This window comes from Bombus vosnesenskii, unplaced genomic scaffold, assembly GCF_011952255.1.
Source record: "Bombus vosnesenskii isolate JDL3184/JDL3185 unplaced genomic scaffold, Bvos_JDL3184-5_v1.1 scf7180000014829, whole genome shotgun sequence".
NCBI lineage: Eukaryota > Metazoa > Arthropoda > Insecta > Hymenoptera > Apidae > Bombus > Bombus vosnesenskii.
The window spans coordinates 4609-21811 of record NW_022883671.1 but is presented as its reverse complement, the minus strand read 5'-3'; the positions used below and the strand labels follow the sequence as shown (position 1 = coordinate 21811).

At 34.6% G+C, this 17203-nt stretch overlaps 1 long non-coding RNA gene and 1 pseudogene across 1 annotated transcript; both read right to left on the bottom strand.

The window, feature by feature from the left end:
* Positions 1–2671: 2671 nt before the first annotated feature.
* On the bottom strand, positions 2672–3452 carry LOC117240666. The gene is made up of 3 exons (XR_004494762.1): positions 3311–3452; positions 3125–3227; positions 2672–3051 (listed from the first exon to the last, which is right to left on the bottom strand). It is a non-coding gene; the product is annotated as an uncharacterized LOC117240666 (long non-coding RNA).
* LOC117240665 lies at positions 3453–14754 on the bottom strand (annotated as a pseudogene).
* Positions 14755–17203: the final 2449 nt, after the last annotated feature.

Sequence of the window (17203 nt, the reverse complement as noted above, 5' to 3'; positions counted from 1 at the left end):
AATCAAATGAACTCATAATTGTATCGATAAAATACTTCCTATCAGTACAATATATGATCTAAAATTTAAACATCCTGCTTCAGGGCGACATATCCAGTGAATTAACGGCGCCTGAACAATCCCTTAAAACGGATAAATCTATAACTTTATTATCTAATTTCAACCTAATATCCACAAACTGATCAACATAATTTCACTATGCCCAAAAAGAATCGCCTTGCAAATGATATCGATATTTACGACATTTCTTTGCTATATTAATATAGTATTATTTGTTATAGATCCAGACCACCGACCTCGACCAGGGCTATCAAAATTCGCCTTCGTCATGGCCAATAACCAATATAATATTAACTACGATAGAAACTGTCATTGTTAATTTAACACTAGCTATCGCTGCTATAATACGAATAGCCTGTATACATATTAAATAAACTGTAATAAATAACTTATTATTTTTAAATACACCCTGTCTTATTTATCTACACCTTCCTTTGTCTTACGTCCACCTTGACCTATGCATTGTCACGTAAAATTCGTGATAAAAAAGGATTTTTGCAATCCACTAGCGATAAAAAGTTCGCGTACAAGGTAAATAGCGGGCAAAAGAACGGTATAAAGCAGAGTGTAGAGTATAGTAGCATCGCAGAAAAAGAAAAATCAACAGCTTGGTCGGTCATTGAGCAGCAACAGATCGAGCAACGATACAAATGATCATGGAAGTGCGTTTCTGCTTCCCGGTCTGTTCGAACTATGACGATTTGTCTTTCTCATCTTTCCGACTCGACCGTTGCATCGTTCACTCGACCATCGACCATAAATTGTTTCGAATTTTCTAGAGAACGGACACTTGAAACTACGTGCTTGCGGTACATTCGATAGCCAGGACAGAGGGATCCTTCGTGAGCCTGTTTTCGTCCTGCGAGACGAGCAAATTATTAGAAATTTCCTGATGCAATTGTACGCGGTTTTATGCAACTTTGATTATACACGTGAACGGTATTTGGCACAGAGGAGTAACATTTTCGGGGTAACATTTGCGCACTAATAGGTTCCCACATAGCTAAAATAAAGCAAAAGTTGCGCGAAATTAACGGATGACAATTGAGAAATTTCGTGGATGATCTACGTTTATTACGAAATGGTTGGATGCGAGAATCGATATCTGGTAGCATCTAAGTTGTCCGAGAGAGTTTCACGATAAAGGAACAGATCTCTGCCGATACTCTCTATCCGACTATCGTAGCAGATTTGCGTACTTTTGCAAGGTTCTCCAAATTAATACAAATTTCTAACTACCGTAACATCGAGATATTATACATCGTAAGGCAAAGTTAAGGAGAGTGGCGATGACCTCGGAAACGCGAAAAATATCTCAGAAGATAGAATTTTGATGGCGCGAAGGACAAATGTTCGTGATGGTTTTCCAATTTGTGAAATTAGACGTTTGCTCGCTTTGAGACAAAGTAAACCGCGTTTCTCACAGGTGTTCGGCAGATGGCGATGATGAGATATAGTGCAACAAAGTAAAATTTTGCGCGCGTAAATCTAACAGGATTATAATGTAACAGAAGCACAACAAAGAGGAAACTTGAGATGAAAAAGGAAGAATATATTACCAACGAAACTCTTTTGCTCCATTTTCTTTCGTAGAATTACATTTCACTTGCGAGTATTATAACAGGTCTGCCTTTGATACAAAAATCATAAAAGGTTTACGTATCTGCACGTATATTTACGCTGTATGAACGACACTCGAGTATTACACGCATGCATTATCGACAAATAGATCCACGTTCGAGATAAGAGTTCCTCTTTGATACTTTCTTATGGTATAAATAACGAGAAATTATCAGGAAGTATGTTACAGTGAAACTGCTCGTACTTCGTTACTTTTACTCGCATGTATGACACCTACAACGATATTCTTTGTTGAATCAATAAATAAAAGCGCTCCCCAGCGTACGTACAAGACTAGATCTTGAAATATAAGAATCGACGTAACAATAAGACTAAAAAAGTTCGAAATGAAAATAATTCGCCGAAACGGCAAAAAGAGAATACCTGACACAAAAATAACGATACGGTAAATCAGCGTCCCGTTTTAATTTTCATCGATCAGTCGTCCAGCAAGCGAGATGTGTCAAGCAGCAACGGCGACAAGGTAACAGAGACGAAATATTATCGAGTTAACGCACGCGAAGTGGTCGCAGGAATGGCTGACGGGTGCGAGGGTGTAATGCACTTACGTCACGCGAATTTCAGACGAAACAACTGGTGGTGTAACGAAAATTTAGCGTCGCAACCGAATGTGCTAAATATAAAATGGATGGCTGTTGACCGAAAGAAAAATGCTCGACGATACGGTGCCGCCGTTTGTTCTCTTACAAGATTGAACATCCACGGTCGACCCATTTACCAGACCCTCCTCGTTACACGAAGAGACGAAATCACCAGTGCTATTTAATCGTGCGAATTATATCACGCGTATCTCGCGAATTATTACACGACAGTGATAATAAGACAAATCTAATGAAATTTACTTCTCATTAAAAAGTCGTACCAAAACAATTATTTATTAATTGGTTTATTTATTAATTCTTAAGAAGATACATATAAATAAGAAAAAATGGTAAAATTTGATTAGTATAATAAAAGTAATATATGCCTATGATCATTCTAAAATATAAAAAGTGAAATAGTCTTACGTTCATTGGTATATTTTAAGAACACATACATCTTTTAACGATAGTTGCAATGTAACATCATTTTTATATTACACGCAAGGTATGTCAAGTATTCCTGCTCTAAGGCACAATTTGAAATCAACAACATTCAGTTTAACAAATTATAACTTCTATTCGTTTTCCATCATGGAATAACGCGGTGATGTCTTCCATATTGCACTGGACGTGCGTTGTAATCTACTCCTATCTATATTTTCAAACATTTCAGTTAAATCTGGTGTGCACATTCTTCTATCAAAGAATTTATAGACTGCTTTCTTCGGAATTTATCGTTGCATTGCAAGTTCATTTTCGCGTATGTACGCTGAAATTGATAAAAATTCGGGTACTCCATGCATTATAATGTTTATTAACTCATTAAGTAAAACAACACTTACATTGCGCCTAATGTGGAATTGTACGCCTTGGTCTGGCTTCATCGTCCGATGTGTCGTCGTCAGGTTTACTGTGCAAAACAGAAGTGGACCTTACTGTTTGGAGCTATATTTTGGATAAAATATCGAATGAATAATAGCTTGTGTTTTTATAACAGAAGAATACTTTGATACTGTTTGTAATGTTACCTGCGATGTCATCATCTGAGTCTCCTTCTTTTGTTTCGCTAATAAGATTTTTTTTTGCTTTTTCGACAGATCTTCGTGCCAGTTTTTGAACAATGGCTTTTTCTGAAATTTTTTCTTTTTCAAAGGCCTCGATTCTCCTTCTTACGGGCACATTTCTCTTCATTTCATTTTGAATGTCCTGTTTCGTCATGTTTCTATTAGACATTTCCCTTTCACGGGATGGCTCATCTTCTGCGAATAATTCTTCGAACTCGGCGAGTCCAATCGCTTGATTCAGCTGCTGAACCTCCTCCTGCAGAGTTATTGGCGACCGTGATGTAAATTTAGGTTCATTATTTTTTCCTATACTACTAGCCAAGTTTTTATTAATTACTACCGTTTCGTTTGATTTTATTGGTGATAAAGGTTCTACAATTGCGGTAGCGTCCATCATCTTCTGCGTATAAGTAGAATTGATGTCCATCGTGGAATTCATAAGAGGAGTAAATTTCTCAAGTGCATCCTCGCACATTGAAGGATCTTCAATATCATTTCTTGCTGATGGAATTACTGTATCATCAATAATATTAGAATATTTACCCTTCGTGTTTTCACTCCGTGAAAAAGTTCTCTTTATATTACTATCTCTTGTTGTCATTGAAGACTTTAATGGTTCAATCCTTTCTGGCTGTATTGCATCTTCTTTTGAAATTGTTTCGCTTAAAACATTCTTTTTTGTTTTACTATGTTTTGTAGGACCTTTTGTGTTTTTTTCATCTCAACTACTTCTAGCACTTTCCTTTTTTTTTAGGTCGGCCTCCACGTTTCCTCTAAAAATTTAGAATATATTTAACAACGTTATAGTATTATTTATATACACAATGTACATACAATTGTATAAGCAATTAGATTTTGACGTATTAATTAAGCGATATCAAACATTATTGGGTACTACATATAAGGGTTAGTATTGATTAGTAACATAAGATATGGGGTAAGATTAAAAGTATTAAATTTCATCATAATATGACACAAACATTTACATTACTGTCATCATCAAGAGTTAGCCTTCGTAATTTTGTAACAAGTGACATTGACTGCTGCTTTTTAATATTAATTGCAGCTTTTATTGCAGCCTTTCTTTTTGTTCGGTCAATTGTTGTTTCCAGCACATCCCCAGTTTTTACATCTTTATTTTATGTTTTATCATGTACTGCTGAATCTGTTATTGTATTATCAGTATTGATAATATCATTTTCTGGGATAGTCTCTTTACGGCGATAACCTTTTTTCTTCAAAACTTTCGGCCTCTTTGTAGTTGAAGGGCCAGGGACTGATTGTGGTATTTTAGCAATTAAACCATGTAAATAATCCAGTGTCTTCAAGCTGGTTGTTAATATATTTTTTAACATCCAAGGAATAATTATGTATATTCGATATATCTTTGGTAATCATTTCTTTAATCTCCTTCTTTGATCCAGTATCCATATTTAAAATCTACGAATAAATGATATATATTTAATATATACATTAAACTATACTTTTTAATAATACATACCATAATTTAATATTATGGTTGAAATTATGACGTATATAGCAATTAATACATACACATGTGTTTAGTTCTATTAACTTAGAAGCACATGTAAATTAAAAAAATATATATATATATATATGAAACAATAATAAAATAATGAAGTAACATTGAGAATAGAATCTAGTTTAATTACACATATACACCCTTTTAACAATTCCGTTCTTATAAATTTTATTAAATTTACAATGAAGCTTACAATTACACTAATGCCAATGAATATTAACGTATGCGTTTATTATTACACTAAATAAAAATGAAAGTAATGCAATGAAAAATACAATATACCTTAATGGAAATAAAATAAGTAAATAGCAAAGTATTTATTAATATTATTATATAGCATTATATTATATTATTATAATATTTATTAATATTTACTTACCTTTTACGTTTGCACAAAAACTATAAAATTTTAAATATAAAGAGAGATTTATAACAAAGATAAAGCAAGTCACAGAAATTAGTGTCTTTCAATGACAAAAATGCGTTAAAGGAAGTGAAACGATAATCTCCGTCTCTGTGTCAGTTTTGCTCCTTGAAAGTACACGTAGCAGTACATGAGCTAGAGAACATTTCAAATCATGTTGTTGTTTTTTTGCTTCGGAGTATCAAGATCGTGAGGACATACATAATATATTAATAAATAAACTCCGGGCAAAACAATGTCGCCGTTACGTTACCGTCGAACCGTCGAACCGTCGAACAAAGACGAATTTGAATTCCCCGACTCTCCCCCGATCTGTTTATACTATACCAGTTTAAACGGACGCAATCGTAAAGAGTTCACGAGAGTTATGGATCAGTATCTACGAGTATCTACCGTCTTTGCGAACATTATCTATAATTATTTATTTAATCATTTGAAAATATACTTGAAGGTTTCAACAACGAGCAATCTTGTCTAATAAATCTCACGATCAACCATCCTCTACACACAAGTCCTCTGAAAACATAACGACTTTTCAGTTCAATTTGAATCGTTGCGTTCAACGCCATCAGGGTGTCCTGCATAACGCGGGCATCCGACTAGTTGCTGATACCACATACAAGAACAAGTCGAATATGTGAAATAAAGCTTTTTAGCTTAAGGTCCCGTTTTGAAAAAAATACAGCTTGAACATGTTCGGTTGGCAATTGGCTTAATACACGCGTATGATAAATAACAAGATTTATTACATGATTTTACAAAATTTGTTAAAATTGATTAAGAAGTTACTCTCAAGAAGTAATATTTACATAATTGTAAATTGAACCGTATGTTTAACAAAATTAGGCATTCTTAAGTATTTGTTATTGTAAATTACTATTATGCTTCGCCAAGTGTGATTGGCGATTTCTGGAACACAGCGTCCATCGATGTCTTCAATGAAAGAACATAAGTTTAATAACCTAACTTATCGACGAAATAAATCCCTGGCCCCCGGGTAGCGTGTTAGGAAGCTTCCGTGGTAATTCTTTTAAAAGCAATTAACGAGTGATCTGTTCGCGAATTATTGTATTGTATTATATATTATGTGGCATCATGATATCATAAGAAATACAAGTCACTATGATTTCTTCGTACTATTTCACAGATGGGGTGTGCAAATTTGACTTTACAATGAACAAACTCAAACGTGACAATGACAAAATTGTATGTGGCAAAACTGGATACCTCAATGTTATACAGTGTGTCAAGAAAGTGTTTGTTGTCATCTTATGTCTTTGGGAGGTAATTCTACACCTTCGGATTTGCGAAGATCTGTTGAAAAAGAGGATCACAAAATTGACCTCGAGCATTCTATTGCACGTATTGCGTGTTTGTGCGCGTATTTATCCATCGATGTATTGCAAAGAACAGTTTGTCCAATAGGGGTTTCACACGCAGCAATGGGAAGAATAATACTCTCACCCTGAGAGAATTGACCGGCGAGGGCGCGGCAGAGGCCATGGAAGCGCTTCGGTGAGGCGCGCTAGGTCCGTCGCGCCCCCCGGTGGGGTGCAAACTTAGGCGCTGGCAACTCAGCGCCCCGGGGCAGCAAATCAGCCCGGCAGGGGAACCGGACTGTCTGGCACGGCGGCTCCGGCGACGAGGCGCGGTGTGACGTGGTCGCATATCGCTCCATTAGGGGGTGTATTGAGCGCGGGGGGGGGAGGGGTTGTATCCCTCACACCAGTTCCCGGGCCTCTCTAGATCGCTGCCGGGACGGTCATCATGGAGGTTTTAGTCCGTTGGCGTCCGCCACTACCACGCCGCTTTTTCCCAGAAGCGACCTGGTGTCCTCCACGTTAATAAAAAAAAAAAAAAAAAAGTGGGAAAAATAATACGCCAAAAAGGTGTACGTTATAAGGTTCGCCGTGTGCGAAATTATGTCGTTTGACGAATATTCGATGCTTAGCCGCTAAGAAAATTATAACGCAATCCTTGGAAATATCTTGTTTACGGATGAGAGCGATTCTTCCGATAGCAATATTCTCGATCGTCAGACTGCCAAGATTTAGGCTTGTGAAAGTTCTCACATTATGATAGAATGATACAGAGATTCAAGCAGGCTCGAGCAAGTTTGATTTATTCCACAGCTCGCTTTAACGTGTAGATAAAATCAATTTGAAAATGGAATAGATATCATATGTTCGCGAGCAGCCAGAAAACAACACTGACGTTATTTCGTATCGCATCTGACTTTAAAAACGAACATAAAATGAAAATAAACGGTTTTCCATACAAAAATGCATACTTGTTACGATGCATCGTGAGTAGCAGAGTAACGCATATGTTCGTGTATTACAGCATGAACGTATTAATGAATAAATAATATATATATATTAAATTAAAATTTTTAATATTTTTATAATTTAATAATAATAATAATTACTATATTTATATAAGTATTATAAATAAAATATTTATAATAATATTATTAATATCTTTTTATTAGAACTATATAATTTATATATAACTATAAAATATAATTTAAAAATTTTTAATATTTTTATAATTTAATAATTATATTTATTTAAATATTATAAAAAAATATTTATAATAATATTATTAATATTTTTTTATTAATATTAAAAATACAATCTTAAAATTTTTAATATTTTTAATTTTATAATATCATTAATATTTTTTATTTATATTAATATATAATTAAAATTTTTGATATTTTATAATTTAATATATATATCATAGATAAAAAATTTTTAAATTATATATTATACAATTTATATCATAGTAATTTCCATTTTTTCAAAATAAAAAAAATTGTATATTAAACAATTTAAAAATAAAGGGTAGAATATTTAAGTATTAATATTTTATAATTTAATTTTATAGATAATTAAATATTTATAGTAATATTATTATTTTTTATTATTATTTTAAAATATTATATATATATATATATCTATGTCGGGTTAACATTAGAATTTAAGGCGTGTAACGATTCTTCGTTTGAATTAGCCATCGTTTTATGAAACAGAGATTATATTTACGCGAATATACAAGATTTTACAAAATATTATGAATATTGAGTTTAATGAATGATAAGATTAACAAATGATAAGTTTAACTAATGATTCCAAACGAATCCACGGTCAACGGGATAACTCTTTACTATGCGTAGAATAATTTAAACACAAAAAAAATACGATTGCTGAGGCATTCGGTAAATTGCTCGATGTATCATTTTCCAAGGCGATCACACGAATGAATATCTGATGAAAATCTTTTTCGCTGTACGACTGCATTTTGTTCGTTATATGCTCGCTGGATGCATCGAGAAGCTTCCAATCGCCGCTGCTAGGCAGACTCTGCCAAGAGTTTGTTGTATACTCTTTGGAAGCATCGAGAAAGATCCAAACGTCGTTGCTAGGCAGCCTCTGTCTGGAGTCTGATTCCTAATACAACGTGTGTCCCATTATATCGACATCTGCAAAGTACAATTCTATGTGATTTCTAGGAAGAACAATACAACCGATCCACACCTTCGTCAGGCAAAACGTTTATCCCGTGACCGCGGCTACGCTCGGCGACCAGCTGCCACCTCGAACCCACCCTCGCCATCACATATATCGAACAATTACAAATGACAACAATTGCTTAATTACAGCTATGACAAAATCCAGGCTAAAGCACCAGAAGACTCTTGCAAAATTGCAAAGGGAAGGCTCCGGTTTTCCTTTCATCTCCGACACGTTCTTTTGTGATCCCGTTGGCCGCGGATTCGTTATCGGGCCTGAGACCATCGTCACTAGTGTCGCGAGTGCCAATTGTCGTGATCAATTGTCAAAACTGTAATAACTCTATTATTGTAATAAACTACACCTGCGTGTACCCTACCAATGGCTAATTCCCGTGAAGATTCATTTGACGCCCACAACCCTACTCCCAGTGCTAATCCGACATACATATTAATATTTTTAAATATTTTTTTTAATATTCAAAAATTTTTTAAATTTCCCTAATATTTTCAATATTATGCTCTAAATGTATAAGCTATTTAAATTAAACAAGTTCATCTTTCTCTTTATTTAATTTAAATATAAATTAGTAATAATAATTAAATAATTAAATATAAATATATTTATAATCAAATTATTATTATTAATATTAATAAATAAATATATATTAATAGTAAATAAGAAATTTTTAATCTAAAATGTATTTCTAATAAATCACAAACATATCCTATAATCTTTCCTGTAAATGTTTCAACTAAACATTTTTCAAAATAAAATTCATAATAAATTATTTTATTTGTTAAATAACTCATTATAAACTTATAAAAAAATTCTATTATAAAAAATCTTTTGATAAATATTAATTTTTTTCAAATGAATATTTAATATTAATACTAAAAATATTAATCCTAATAATATTATCTTAAATACAAGATATTTATAACTATAAATTAAATTAATATTTAATTGATAAAAGAAAAAATTAAAAATAAATTTTCTTAAAATTAATATAATTATTAAAATTACTGATATAATTCCAGCTATAATACAATCTTCATTTAAATAAATTAAATTTATTATATAATTATTTCCCATTATTATAAATATTGTACGAAAAGAATATGATACTGTAAAAATTGTTCCAAAAATTAAATTTATTGTATTAAAAATTCTTTTCATATTTAAAAAATAATATTCAACAATTAAATCTTTAGAATAAAATCCTACTAAAAACGGAAATCCACATAATATTAATAATGAAAATATTATTAATAATCCTTTTATTGGATATAAATAAAATATACCAGAATAAAAACGAAAATTCTGAATACCATTGATATAATGAATAAATCTTCCAACACACATAAATATTATAGATTTAAAAAATGCATGAATAAATAAATGTAAAAATGTTAAATCTGTTATTCCTAAAGAATAAATTCTTATTATAAGACCTAATTGACTTAATGTTGATAAAGCAATAATCTTTTTAAAATCTATTTCAAAATTAGCTATAACTCCTGAAACTAATATTGTTATTCTTGAAATTATTAAAATAAATCTTTTATATTTAAAATCAATTATTATCTCATAATTGATTAATAAATAAATTCCAGCAGTAACTAAAGTTGATGAATGAACTAATGAAGACACAGAAGTAGGAGTAATTATTGCAGCTGGTAATCACATCATAAATATTAATTGTGCACTTTTTGTAAATACTATTAAAAAGAACATTAATAAAATTAATAAATCTATTTTATATAAAATTAAATTTCATGTACCAAAAATTACTAAAAAAGAAATAATTATTAATAAACTAGAATCACCTAAACGATTTAAAATTACTATAATTATTCCTGAATTAAATGATAAAAATTTTTGATAATAAATAATTAAACAATAAGAAATTAAACCCAGACCATCTCATCCTAATAATAAAGTTAATATATTAGGTCTCAAAATTTAAAAAATTATTGATATTAAAAACATTAATATTAAATAATAAAAACGATTAATTAAATATTTATGTAGTATCGTGGACGAAAGGCCTAAGAAATATCGGGCGAACTATGAACAATGTCGCGAGAGCCGAGGCGCCGAGGCGCCGTCGGGCCCATCAATGTGTCATCGGTCTTTTCAAGTGCATAGTTTCGTGGAAAAGACCTACGTGACCCTGGCCACGAGCGCTTGCAGAACACGTGTGCGGTGGGCCTAGGAAAAAGACAACGGAATGCGGCAACGACCAGAGAGTAAGTCGAAAAGCAGAGTGCGAGTCGAAAAGCAGAGTGCGAGTCGAGGAGCCGTGTGCGAGTCGAGCGGAGACAGAGGTTGCGAGTGGCGTTGCCGAGAGAGTGTGGATTGCGCTGTTTTCTGTGCGTTTGGCGTGAATAGTTCAGGTTGAACAACAATCGTCTTTTTCTGTCTGATTAACATCTCTATTGTCCACTCTTTGTAAACACATTATATCACGATATTACATTTATTATTTAAATTTATATATCTAATTCTATATAATTAAATAAAAGAACTAATTAATATTACTAAAAATACAAATATTAATAATTTAAATCTAATCATAAAAATTGTTAGGGAAGTGATACATTTACACTGTACATGAGAGTGTGTGTGTAAGGGTCAGAGGGCGTCCAGGTCAGACAAAAGACTGCCGTTAAAAGATTCTGTATAGTCGGTTGGCGACCAGCGTGCGTGCAAGACGTTCTTCAGAGTGTAATATAGATGTATAGCTATTGTGTGTGAAATATAGTCAATTATTTGTATTACCAAATCCTCGAATTTCCTTAATAGATTCGTATTTCAATTATGATCGTTATTACAAAATTTATTAGAAACTGACAAAGTAACGATACAGAATGTTATAACACAACAGAATAGAATGTCGAGTACTGACTTGGGAGGTTTTTTTATATCAAGGGGTTGGCTCCTGTGGAGGGGTTATCGTTGGATGCCGGTCACATAGGGATCCTGTTACTGCTTAGTTACTGTTTCGATGGCTAAGGTATGTGAGATATGATTATCCTATTGCTGCATTCTCGGGGCCACTGTGACACTAGAGACGTTGTCTGTGTTTTATGAATTGGAGACATTATTTTGAGGATGGACCCTGTGGTTATTTGGATTATTTTGATTTCCTTGTACTGTTTGGGAGTAGTATAGGAGATTGAAGTAGTAGTGAATTTCGGAAGAGTGGGTATTTGATTGGTTGTCTCTTTGGCTCTAAGCTTGGGATACTTATTTATACATAAGGTTTTGTAGGCTGAGCGGCCTTTGTAGTTAGCAGAATGGTCACCTTGACAGTGGATGCACTTCGTTGGGGTTTCCGGTGATTTAGTGCACTGGTCAGTGGGGTGTGTACCTGCACATTTAACGCAGCGGATTTATATGCAATCGCTTCCTCTGCAATGTTTGTATTTTTCAAAGCTTTTGTTCATGCAATAGCTCTAGTGTTTTGTTCTCGTGTTTTCGTTCTAGTTATCCTAGTTGAACAAGTTTTGAAGTGTCCGTGCCTGACTGTTCAAATGGATCGAATAGAGCATTCTCTCTTCCTCCGAAGATGGTTGTATTTCATCTTCACTCAATATGTTGCGTCGTGCAACCCTCTACCTGGACCCGGCCATACACCGCGGGTCAGACAGGCCCCAGATGTCCGCTTATTCTTACGGCGTACCCTCAATAACCTTAAGCACCCGTCATAAATCCCACTAATTTGCTTGCTAAGGTCCTTCAGACCCAACAAACATCTGTTTTCTGAATCATTTCTAAAGATTATTGTCTACCACGGCTTGACAAGGGAAAGTTGGGTTTTTCCACGTACGATGCTTCCTAATAACAACTTTTTATCGAGAGCAGCTAAGACCCTTTCTAGTCCACCAACCTTCGTTTAACCAATTAACAACAAATCCGATGGTCCCGTGCGCTAGACACACGCATCCTTAGCTTTCCTCCGCTACAGCATCGTCACCGAACATCACTGATTCTTCAACCTTCAAACATACAACATCCTTCGACCGGGTCTACACCCGAAGATCAGTCAGTCACTTATCTTATACATACGCACCAGCGTAACTATCTTCTTCACAAAGTTGTTGGAATAAACTGTCATTCACACCTTGTTACATCAGTGTCATATTCAATTAACCACCTCTATTATCCTAATCGAAATAGGGGATCGATCATTTCGTGGCGTCGATTATCTAATCGTGACGGGAATTTACGACTCCCGTTGGCGTGCTTCCTAGCGATCGCGTCTCTCCGCGATCGAAACACAATGTCATAGATCTGTTTTGCCGCTTTTTAATTTCTTGTTTCTGAATATTTGCTTGAAACTTTTTCACTTCAGGGAATGACTCATCTTCTTCTTTTAGCTGATGCATCTTCGTGTTTTCACTCTGTGAAAAAGTTCTCTTTCTATTACTATTTCTTGTTGTCATTGAACACTTTTCTGGCTGTATTGCATCTTCTCTTATAGTGAATGTGTCTGTGAAGTACCCGCGATCTCCCTTGAAATTGTTTCGCTCAAAACACTTTTCTCATTTACTATGTTTTGTAGGGCTTTGTGTTATTTCTTCTTCTGAGCTACTTCTAGCACTTTTCCTTTCTTTAAGATCGGTTTTCACGTTTCCTCTAAAAATGTAGGATATATTTAATTACGGTATAATAGAATTTATATGCACAATGTACATACATTAAACGATTAGATTTCAACATATTAATTAACCGATATCTTTTAAGTATCATTATTAGATACTATATATAAAGGTTAGTATTGATCAGTAACATGAGATTTGGGGTAAGATTAAAGATATTAAATTTCATCATAATATGATACAAACATTTACATTACTGTCATCGTCACGAATTAATGGCCTTCGTAATTTTGCAACAAGTGACATTGACTGTTGTTTTTTAATATTAATTGCAGCTTTCTTTCAACCCTCTCTTTTTGCTCGGCTCTTCAAAACTTTCGGCGTAGTTGAAGTTGAAGGGCCAGGTTGTGGTGTTTGAGCAAAGTATCTCCAAAATGGTCGTTAACAGATTTTTTAACACCCAAGCAACGTATATTCAATATATCTTTGGTAATTAGTGCTTTCATCCGATTCTTTGATGCAGTACCGATATTCCTACAATCGATATATCTACAAATAAATTCTTTATAAGTGTAGTATCGTAGAAAGAAGGGCCTGTGGTGGCACTCGATAGTTAAATAGCACCACTCGACACTAACTAGTGTCGGACGACGAAGTGGTTAGCGCCTTAGGTTACGAACGTAGGAGTCCGATTTTTCTTCCACGGTACAAAAAATGAGGAAAAGAGCGGCCGTACCCAACAGCGACCTCTACAGCGCTGAGCACAGCTCAACGATACTACATAAGTATTTAATATATACATTAAACTATACTTTTTAATAATGCATACCATAATTTAATATTGTGGTTGAAATTATGACATATGTAACAATTAATACAAACACTTAACTTAGAAGCATATGTAAATTATTTTTCAAAAAAATATTTATATGAAACAATAATAAAATAATGAAGTAACGTTGAGAATAAAATCTAGTTTAATTACAAATATATACACTGTTAACAATACCGTTCTTATCAATTTTATTAAATTTACAGTGAAGCTTACAATTACGCTGATGTCAATGAATATTAACGTATATGTTTATTATTACACCAAATAAAAGTGAAAGTACTCTAATGAAAAATACAATATACTTTAATGGAAATAAAACAAGTAAATAGCGAAGCATTTATTAATATTATTATACAGTACTATATTATATTATTATAATATTTATTAATATTTACTTACCTTTTACGTTTGCATAAAAACTACAAAATTGTAAATATCAACTTTTATAACAGAGATAAAACAAGTCACAGAAATTCGTGTCTTTCAATGGCAAAATGCGTTAAAGGAAGGGAAACGATAATCTCCGTTTCGCGTCACAAGCGGGACTGTGCCAGTTTTGCTCCTTGAAAGTACATGTAGCGGTGCATGAGCTAGAGGACAATTCAAATTATGTTGTTTTTTTGCCTCGGAGTATCAATATCGTTAGGACATACATAATGTAGCAATAAATAAACTCCGGACAAAACTATGTTGTCGCTACGTGCAACTGTCGAACGAAGACGAATTTGAATTTTCCGATTCTCCTCCGACCAGTTTATACTGTACCAGTTTAAACGGACGCAATCGTAAAGAGTTATCGATCATGTAGTGGATCGTGTGAGGATCAATAATTTAGAGAATACGTGAAATTGCTGCTGCAACGCCTCAAATATATTTAGAATAAATAAAATAAATACGAATAAATATAAATACCGTCGAGAGACACTCGTACAAATGTATTCGCGAAGCTAGGGTATGGTCGCTTGCGAAAAACTCGATAACTATAACTCGGATGACTCGGATAATAACTCGCAGATATTGATCGATAATTCGTAGGTACTCGGTATATACAAACTCGCGATCACGTCCGTTTATTTATACTGGGGGAGGGGGGGGGGAGAGTCGGAAAATTTGAATTCATCTTAGATCGACGATTGCCCATAACGGTGACTTTGTTTTGTCCGGAGTTTACCTATCGATATGTTTCGTGCGTCAAGGCGATGTCCGTGTTCCGAGGCACAACAACATGAGTCGCTCTCGATCCGCCACGTCCTATGACTCTACCGACTATCTACCGAGTATTGATCAGTTACTAACGAGTTATAAGCGAGCGGTTATACACTGTCTTAGGGAATCCGTTAATACGAGCGTCTTTGCGAACATTATCTGTTCTTATTTATTTAATCATTTTAAAATATACTTGACGGTTTCTACAACGGGCAATCGCGTCTAATAAATCTCACGATTAACCATCCTCTACACACAAGTCCCTCAATACATAACGACTTTCCAGTTCAATTGGGATCATTGCGTTTAACGCCATCTATTCGCCCGGGCGCACCATTTTTCTCTAGAATATAAATTGTACCGCATGCTTGAATATGTACCGCATGCTTGAAATAGCCAGCCATGTTGATGTGGAAGAGGAGGCGAAAGTGGAGCATATTGTAGAAGGAATAGTAGATGAAGAAAACAATAAGTCTACTACATCCATTAAAGAATTGAGGAAGAGGTTAATCATGTACGAGGAACAGAATTATCGCAGAGCAAAATTGATTGTGAAGCTAGCCAAAATTGAAAGGAGCAGGATGCCCAGTCAATCTGGAGATATGAAGAAGACGAGATGTTACAATTGCGGCGACGAAGAATATGAGTGTGCAGAGTGCCCGAATAGGTCGAGAGGACCCAAGTGCTTTAAGTGTAGAGAGTACGGACACATCGTATCGAAATGCGACAATACCGATACCGGTAGCGAACTAACTTTAATGAGAGCGAATCAGTATGTGAAAATTGGTAACGGGTCCGGAAGAAATTGTACACTCGAAGAATTTTCGACGAATATTGTGATAGATGATGAGTCGTACGTTGTAACGATACATGTAGTTTCAGATACCTTGATGCAACACTCGTTCATAATTGGTACATACTTCCTCAATACCGTCGAATTAAACATAAAGGACGGAAATGCTTCTATTCGTAAAGTAGAGGAAAAAGATTGTAATAGACACCCGGAGGTGTTTAAAGTAGATACAGAAATGCGGCAAGACGAAGTAATTGATCAGTCTTAATCCGACTTTGCAAATCCGATCGTAGTTGAAAAAAGGAACGGATCTCTTCATGTTCCTATCGAGGAGAATAGTAGAGAATGTACGGCAGTTGTAGTTACCATGAGTCCTTATCTCGAGGACACCGTCGTCATGAAACAAAAATTTGTTAGATGAACCGGTTTTTTTTGCGTGAAGAGGGAAAAATGCTATTACGCGTACCCAGAGAGATCCGCGTCTCTGGGTTATGTAGGACTCGGCAGGTGACATCGCCATACGCCCTAAAAACCCCTCGATCCTTTATTTGATTAGACACGGACAGCCCCGGCATAGCCGATCAGCATTCATCAGGGTTGTCATTAACCGCGTCTCCGAATATTTAACGTTGCATGCTGGTACCGCTCCTCCTGTTCGCTGACCCCATAGCCATTTCCATTTCTCTTCTGTAATTTATTATCGATTTGCAGAACGCTTTGAGCTTTGTCCAGTATTCGTCCTTGGTAACCACGGTGTCCAACAAGTTGACCACACTTATCCTGAGATCCAGGAAATTCTCGAGTTCGATCGTTATGTTCATTAGGTCCATTTAGGACACACGAACAGGACGTGTTCTGCATCGTCGTTCGGGTCACCAGAATCTCTACACTTAGTGTCGACCCCCTTACCGATCCTCTTCCTGTAGCTGTTGAA